This window comes from Photinus pyralis, unplaced genomic scaffold (assembly GCF_008802855.1).
Source record: "Photinus pyralis isolate 1611_PpyrPB1 unplaced genomic scaffold, Ppyr1.3 Ppyr1.4_LG3b, whole genome shotgun sequence".
In the NCBI taxonomy this organism is placed as follows: Eukaryota; Metazoa; Arthropoda; class Insecta; order Coleoptera; family Lampyridae; genus Photinus; species Photinus pyralis.
In genome coordinates, this window is record NW_022170510.1 from 10,027,574 (window position 1) to 10,036,064 (window position 8,491).

Consider the following 8,491-nt stretch of genomic DNA (forward strand, 5'->3'; position numbering starts at 1 on the left):
ATCTCTCTGTTCTTCCACTTAACCCTTGCTTATTTAAACGAAGTTCCTAGTCAGCCAATGATCGATATCACTTATGTGTATGAAATTAAAACTAAAAAAAGAAAAGGGCTTAGACAGACCTATGTTGTTTTTCTAGCAGTGATTTCCGCATATATTTTTTAAAATTTTTCATTTCAATCTCCAGTTCCAATTTATTTCATAAGTTTAATTAAACATTTTTGTCATTTGTAACTTGTTAGGGGACTTTTAAAACTTAAAATGTTACCTAAAATAAATATACTGCAAAAAATGCCGCCCCTAAAGCTGCCGCTCCTAGGCACGTGCCTAGTGTGTCTATATGTAAATCCGTCACTGGACCTCTGGCTAGTTAGCTAGTTTTCTTTTTATAGTAGGTTAAATGGCTTCGTGTCCTCAAGACATATTCGCTTCCGCTGTAGTACCCTTATGACAGGAACTTGTTTCAAAGAAAATGTACGTTTCGAAAAGATCAATTCAAAGAAAACGCACCTCTCCCCGCCCCTGGAATATTCTTAAAGGAAATCCGCCTTGGCTAAGAACATCCCTGAAATAAGTGCAGAGTAATCAATTAAAGTTCTTTTTATATCCGTGAACGAGACTCCGGGAGAGAATCTTGCAGGGTGAATCTCTGGGGCGACTTTTCTGGGGACAAGAATTTTCGTGGACGATTTTACTTGTGGCTGAGATAGGATTTATCGACTCAAGAGGAAACTATCCTCCAACAAATTTTATACGACATCGTACTATTTTTGGTTGTTTATAAGAGTGACTAGTCAGCCTACGCATGTGACGAAAGATGCGAAAAAAGATTCTGGCAACGCAACGTTACCCCTTTTACCACCCGCATGTTACATTGGGGTAAAAAATCCCTCCCCCCTCCCATTATTTGACGGAAGTACATGTTTTGAAGCACCAGGAATCCGAATCAAACAAAATCTCGATGATGTCGGTCTGTCTCTTGAAGTTCCTCCAGAGGCAAAATCCTGGTTTCAGGACGAGCCTATGAAGGACGTTCTTCCGCAAGGAGGGGGCTGATAGGGTTAGTCCTCCTAGCATTTGGTGTCGATGAGGGGTCACGCACGTAACATTTGTGACGAAAGCGAGTGCTCCGGCTGCGCCAGGTAAGAAGAGGGCTCTCATCTTGCTGTAAAGGCGTATGCCTAGTACCAGAACCATGAATTTACAGGGGACGCCTAAGAGGTCCAGGCAGGGGCCCAGATCATGTGGAGGAGTCTCTTTATTATAAGAGAGACGGCCAACTGAACCCTATGACTTGAATTTATGTCGATAGACGAACCGAGTCTTATGTAATGGCTGATTTCTGTTTCAGCTGGAAGATGCAGAGAACGGAGCAGGTCTGCCGTACGAATCATAAGAGGCTCCACCTAACAGGAAGCTGGCTGAGTACTATCGAAATAGCGGCCTCGCTTCTGTGGTCGGCTGCGATGCACGGAAAGGAACTCGAGGGGCAACCACCCCCTGGAGTACTTGCAAACAACTGATTTAAATGTTTTAAATCAGGGAGCAGCTCTCGCCCACATGATCACGAGTTGGAGGGTGTCTGATGAGCCGTCTCCTTCGGATCACAGGAATATTATTTTCCAACTAAACCTGGCATTTCACTGTAGGCACTGTAGGTTTCGGAAACCCCGATCTACTGACTGAGACTGCAATGTGGTGATACTGTCAGAGCGGTTGTATGTACCACCTGTGCCCTGTCGAAAAGCAGGGGAGGTGCAAGAGGCTGTCGCATTAGTAAGTGACGCCATAACAGCATCATATGAGGACAGCTGCAAACTGCGAATCTTTCGAGGAACGAAGAGAACACCTTGATGGAACTCAGACCTTGAAAAGGTTCGTAAGGAAGTTCGCAAGTTCTTTAATAGGGTCATGCGAACTGCGCAGCTTGCGAACTGGGATGATCTCGAGATCGCTCAGCACAGGTAGAAGGGCCATATGCGAAAGTCTGAACGAGGATCATATGGAGGACCTTCTGTGGTAATCCTTTTGGAAGACCTTGGGACTTCCATGCGGCAGATATTCGTCTACTGCGGGTGAGGCTCTCACATGTCTCCTTGAAAAACTTTCCAGGCTCTGGAGACTACGTAACTTCGGATCCACTACAAGGATCGATGCAAGGCCGATCGACTGCGCGGGTGGTTACCGAGGGATCTCTGAGAACGTTCGGCCCATTTAAAAGTGCAGAACCAGACGGGATATTTCCGGTTCTTCTGCAGAAGGGCCTGGAACCGCTGCTCTTGCATTTATTGTACCTGTATAGAGCCTCCCTGGCTCTAGGGTATGACATGGCGAAGGAGTACTGGCCCATCAGCCTATGGTTGTAAATATTTAATTTTGAAGTTATGTTATGGGTGGAGAAGCTGGTGGATGCATATGTAAGGAATGGGGTACTGGTCTTGAGACAGGGTGGTATGTTCACGGAGACGGATCTTCAGAGCCTTGTGTGCAGGATGGAGAGGGGAATGCTGTGGATGCTTTTCTAGATATTTCGGGTCCGTTTAACACCACCACGTTCAATTCCATTAGTGTTGCTGCTGAAGACCTTGGCATTGATGGCTCAATCGTAAGATGGATCCGTGCCATGCCTTCTGGGCTCTTAAATTGCAGTAACCATCGCAATGCTGCATGGTCGGACCTTCTGTCCATATAAATACTTATGAAAATATTCATTCGATTTGATGATGGCGCCAACAATTTAAGCGTCGAAAGTCTATATCCAAGCAGTAGTGGGATTGTAACATAGAAGAACCTTGACTAGCGGTAACGTTAACTAAACTATTTACGACAAATAATTTAATTAGATTGCGTTGCTTTGTATTATGGAAGTGTGAACCTGAACATTTTTTTATAAAATTAAATCCTCTCCATTCAAAGAAATACCCAGCAGCCCAAATTTGGGCTTTTATCAAATCGTGACCGTAGCAAAATGCGCCTCCCAATAAATTAGAATTGAAAATGTAGGTGAACACATAAATTCCCTTCCCGAACAGTCGGTCAGAACTTTTATTTTACTTCATAGTTTTCTTCGAGAGCTACAATATAAAAGCAACGATTGTTTAGTTTTATAATTAAATAAAAATCGCGATTCTCTTCTGCAAAGGGAACATTTCATAATTTAACCTAAAAAACTCAATTAACGTTATCTCAAATAGAAAGAAGGAAACAGTTTTTTTAATAAAAAATAACTCAATTATCTATCTTTTAGTAGAGTTGCAAGAGAATTTATGTGTCTCCGTGAGAATTTGAAATTTTTTGCTTCGGGGGATTTTTTTGTTTGTACATATTTACTCTGGATTGCTAAATAACTCCGTGCGACCCTTATTCAACATTTCTAGCCAACTGTAAGATTTTAAGTGAGTTCAGTTGATGTTTTTCAATAAATTATGCTCATGTAGGTAAAGAGAACTTTCCTCACAGGTCTCATTTAGAAGCTTTGATGATGTCTGTAGTGTAGGTTTGATTACGTCATGAGAGCTTATTGCATCGTTCGATTACTGGGCAACGACCACATCAAGTGGAGTTCGACTATAATTATTTCTGGTGTTCAATTTCAAACTTCCATCGACTAATTCAAGGATCCTGCAAGGTGTTCTTATTACGTTATTGGAAAAAAATGCGCTATGTTAGAGGGTTTAAATGCGCTGATAATATTCCAACTAGTAAAGGCGTAATCTTTGACAAGGGTTTTTACAAACTTGAATAAAACCATCTCTTCTCACAGATGATCTACTTTAACCTATGAACAAATACCAATATTGAGCGGTCTAACGATAAGCAGGCAAAATATTACATAAGTTGTCGTCTCGCATTTATCTACACCATAGTGGGGGTAAAATCTGAGAAAAGCTTTCCGTTTCAATGCAAGAAGCATTTCATGTATGAGTTAAAACCGTTTCCCAACCGTTTGCCAACTCAAAATTCCAACCGGAAGTGAGTTATTCGAAATGGCATCCAAATAAATTTAAGAGTTTTTCTGCTTTTGGTCAGATGTATGCGATCCAGGTGTCTTTTCCTGTTTTCGGGGGCGTAGAACGCGATTAAATACTTAAAAACAAATTTGGTGCATTAAAACACAAATAAAATGACATATTTTAAGGAAAATTCAACAAAACTCAATTGTAAAGGTTTGATAGATATACATTCCGAACGCTTTCCCTTCTATTTTTGTGGTAGGTACTGCACACATTCAAATATATCATACTAAAACACAAATGCATAGCACTCACCTCATTTGTAAAAATTCACTAAAAAATGTTTACTTAGTGGTCAGAAAGTCATAACTGAGGTCATACCTAATTAGATAGATAGATAGATAGATACTTTTGTTTCCACGTTCATCATAATTGGATATACACAAAAACAGACAAAAAATAACAATATGTTCTAAAAAATAATAAACTAAAACAAATAAATAATACTAGATGAATCGCAGATAGGTACCTCATTAAACAAGTACTGTTGTGTTGAGGTTACCATCACTTAAAAAAACCAAGCTTTCGCAATTTCGAATCTGCGAAATTTGACATGAAGTCCTGAACACTCTGTATAAACTTTCTGAACTGTTAATATACATATTAAGTAAGTCCCATTCCTTATTTAAGCAAATCCAGAAAATAATGGGTCTGCTTTATATTTGCTTTATAAAAAGGCAATTTATTTACCGAAGGAGTATCATTTCCAAAAATTTCGAAAAAATGTATCAAATGTAGTCCACACTTCGCGTAGATTTAAAAAATGAAGTCAGAATATACCATTTAAAATACTTCCGGTAAAAGCAAAAGTCGTATAAAATTGAAAATGTGTTAGCTGAAAATTTCCCAGGAAGTAATCGACTCAGTTTGCCGTTGGACCTCCTGTCCGCTCCCTATGTATACCTAAAAACAACATCCGAAGCAACTAGTGACCCTAGGTGGACACCAAAATTCAGTAACGAGCATCCTGAAAATTTTATATTTTGTGAATAGCGAAAAAATTATTTGAAAATTACAGTTCGGAAGGATCAGACGTGCTCGCGTTTAAATTTATTTAAACAAATTTTTACCCTGATATTTCACCTCAAATAGTGAGGTTGAACATTCACGTATAGTAGGGTTGTCGCGACAAAGTCACTTCCGGTTGACGAATATTGATCAAAATTTAATCAATTAGTCCATTAACAATTGTCTACCTACTGCAAAAAACGAACGGACGGACAGAAAGTCCAAAATCATAAACCCGCTTCTTGTCGCTCGTTAATAAACTTGTAACAAACATAGCAAACGAGCTCCTGGGTCACTGAACATTTAATCAGTTGTTCCTTGGGTGATGATAAACAAAACAGTGAAAACAGAATTGGAAAATTCGAAACCGTTTGGAAATTAACTTGTCCACAGACGGACCGATGGACCGACGGACAGAAAGTCCAAAGTCATGAACTCGCTAGGAGCTCGTTAATGAAGAAAAACGGAATGCTATGGTAGAAGAGGAAAATAAATATCATTTAATAAAGACGTAATTAGTGTTTTATTAGATATCACAAAACCTTTAGGAAAACAGACGTTGGCGTTTAAAGGAAATGGGGGTGACGAAGATGGCAACTTTCGACAGATGGTAAATTTAATATTATAAACGTAATTTAAAAGAAGTATCAATCAAAAATTTTTCAAATTCCCCCCTTTAAGAAACCGCTTCGTCCTTCCCTGGCAGTGTGGGTGCAAGAAAAGTCACGAAAAGCCACAAAGTTGTACAAATGTAAAACGAAGTGCATGATTGGGACAGGTGAGGATGATAAATAAATTAAACAAATATAGCAAACGAGCTCCTGGGTATGGCTCGGCTTGGTATTACTTATTATATGGCTAAAGCTACGCTCATTTTGAATTTCAAGCAATACAATTCATAACTAACGGAGATATCAAAAGAGCCTTCCTTATTTTTTGGCCTACATTGTCAATTCACGAACTCCGATGTACAAATTTGATAAATAATCCACCTGCAAGATTGAATCGTAATCGGACCACTAGTTTTTGAGATATTGTGCTAACGGACGGAGAGACGGACAAACACTGCAAAATTATAAACTCGCTAGGGGCTCGTTAATATAGAAAGTATTAATGTCAATTTAATTTACTAAATTAATATCCTAAGTACCGTTTTTGAGCATTTAAACGTGGTCTGAATCCCCTCAACATAGCACAGCATTTATAGGTAATACACATTTCCAGCTAACTTTTCGATTTTTCGTCAAAATGTGACCGTTTAACGGTGTTTTAATGTACAAAATTTATGTTTAAGTGCTTAATCGTGCCCCCCAAACCATAGGAATAGACACCTGGATCGCGTACACGTGACCAAAAGCAGAAAATTTGGCGCTATTTTTGGACGCCATCTTGCAGTTGGAATTTCGAGTTGGCAAACGGCATTTTCGGATTCAGTGGGGTCCAGGTAACTGTTTTAACATAATTGTTACATAAAATGCCTCTTGCATTTGGATTTTCGCAAACCAAGACCCGAGTACCTACTCCAAATTGTGATTCTTGTAAAGGACAACTTAAAATGCACAGGGCTCTCGCCCATTTTAAATTGGTGTTGTGAAGATGGTGTCAAATAAAAATAAATACGCACGAGCATTGTGAATTAAGACAAATTGATATTTAAACAAGTCTGTCGCCTTTAGACCTACGTTGAAACGACGCCTATTGTCGATTATTCACAAGGGACTTAGTTTAGAATTATTTGCAGTTGACACGACGCGATTGTAATTTTAGAAAGCTTTAGGGGGTTATAAGTTATCCATTTAACTGTCAATAACATTACACTTTACAGGCTTCATTTCATTTAGCATGCAAAAATTGAAAGAGCGTAGCGCATTTCTTTCGTAACTACACATTGCGTTTCACCATTGAATAATTATTCAATGGTTTCACGTTAAATTTCCTTGTTTGAATGGAAGCGTAGATTTTGCTGCTTCAGTTTGCCGCTAACTATAATTAGAAATAGAACAACTCTTGTCAGTTCTCGAGAGAAACCGAGCTTACATATCAATTGAAACTGTACTTGTAGCAAAGTTGTGGCGTAGCTTTAAGGGGAGATACACAAAAACAGTTTTACTGCTATAATTGGCCTTTTTTCTTGTAAACTCCAATTACACAGTCATTTACTATTATCCGCAAGAATAATTTATAATTTATTGCAAACTCTTACATTGTTTTAAGCAAAATTTTGGCTTGGGCGATCATAGAGGAAGAATGGGCCCGTGTACGTTGGGATGGTTTCTACTAGTAACCCTTTGCATGTACAAGTACAAGTCAACGGGCATTTTGGCCGTTCTTTTACTGGATGAACTAATCGAATAATAGGACTCTATCGGAAAGATCTAGCTGAAAATGAAAATGTGAAGTGCTGTCCTCGGGGATATTCTTTGAAATCCATATAGATATTCGAGAACCTTTTATTTAAATCTACTGATAATATGAGGATAAGCAATAAAAATATTGGCTGATTTTGACGAATGGCGTAACATAATAATTTTGAATGGTTCTGCAAACGCATCAACTCACCAACCCAGCAAAATTTGCATTTCATTCCCTTGAAATCCATTATACAGGGTCGTTAATAAGTCGATTATCGGTGAAAATATACAAGATATCTATATTTATACAAAAGTTTTGGAGTTCTTAAATGCCTACTAGGCAGTAATAATTTTAATTATACAGGGTTGCTCATAAGGGTGTGGCACACTAAAATTAAATTTTTGTTAATGGAATAACAATATATTCAATATTTCAATTCTTCTCTCAAAGCATAATGTACCTAAATTCCATCGTTTCCGGGTTATCGAATTTTGAAAATAAACGCTAATATTTTAAAATTCATTAACAAAAATCAATAATTGATTCCAAACAATCATAACAAACTTCACAATGGTTCTTTTCAGAATCACCATCTTTATTTTGAAAACTCGGTAACGAAAACGATTGCATTTGCTTACAAAATATGCTCAAAATTGAGAGACGAATTGAAATATCGAATAATATACAGGGCGTTCCATAAAAAAAGCAATATTGATGTGCCACGCCTGTAGAATTAAAATTACTACTGCCTAGTAGACATTAAAGACCCTCAAATCTTTTGTATATTGTATTGTATATTTTAAAACCAAGAAATCATCCTATGTTATTGAACTAAAACTATGGCAAGCAAAACCACAGTGAGACCTAGTTAGAGAATCGAATAAACCGTTAAAGTATTGTAGGGAACATTCCAAAAACCTCGATAGACATCGAGGCGCCATTAAGGATTAGTCACCGGCGATAAAGAACGAATGCGGATGTGACGTAATCTTTTCTATAAATATGACGTGTTGTTCGAGAACCTTCTAAAATAGTCGGTTGTGGTCGGAAGCCCTCGAAATCTTTCGAGAAAGAGAGGGCATTTGCAATATAAGCAAGTCTAATTGCGTTTTAGTTCAGTT